The sequence below is a fragment of the Cucurbita moschata genome, unplaced genomic scaffold (genome assembly GCF_002738365.1).
Source record: "Cucurbita moschata cultivar Rifu unplaced genomic scaffold, Cmos_1.0 Cmo_Scf00099, whole genome shotgun sequence".
NCBI classification, from domain to species: domain Eukaryota; kingdom Viridiplantae; phylum Streptophyta; class Magnoliopsida; order Cucurbitales; family Cucurbitaceae; genus Cucurbita; species Cucurbita moschata.
In genome coordinates this window covers 248355-248864 of record NW_019268615.1, presented here as the reverse complement: position 1 = coordinate 248864, position 510 = coordinate 248355, and positions in this window count along the sequence as shown.

Genomic DNA, 510 nt, shown 5'->3' with positions numbered 1-510 from the left:
ATTTAAGGGGATCGAAATTAAATCCCGGCCACTAACTTCTTTTGTGGGAGACTATAAATACCCACAAATTATTATGTAAAAATCAGATTTGTGATAATGAAATTGATCTCTCAAGTTGAGAAGTTCCCCTTCAAAATCTGAGCATGATCTATGCAAGTTTCATGTCATTCTTGTGGTAGAATTGCATGTGAGCCATGCAGTCACGCTTTGACATTGTGTGGCTGAGTGAAATTCTCAACCTTCCACTTATATTTATCTTGATACAAACAAGTTTATTTTTGTAGGGAATGTATTAAGCACATGGATTTATTAATTACGGTGAACTTTTGTATAAAAAGAAATAATTACAAATGGAGTAACATGAGATAGAAGTAAAGGAAGTTAATCCCATTTCATTTTCATTTTGTAGGGAATGTTTTCTTTTCTTTTCTTTCTTTTTCTTTTTTCTATTTTTAATAAAAGGATAAAACACATAATTTTGAAATAAAACAAAAAAAAAAAAAAAAAAAA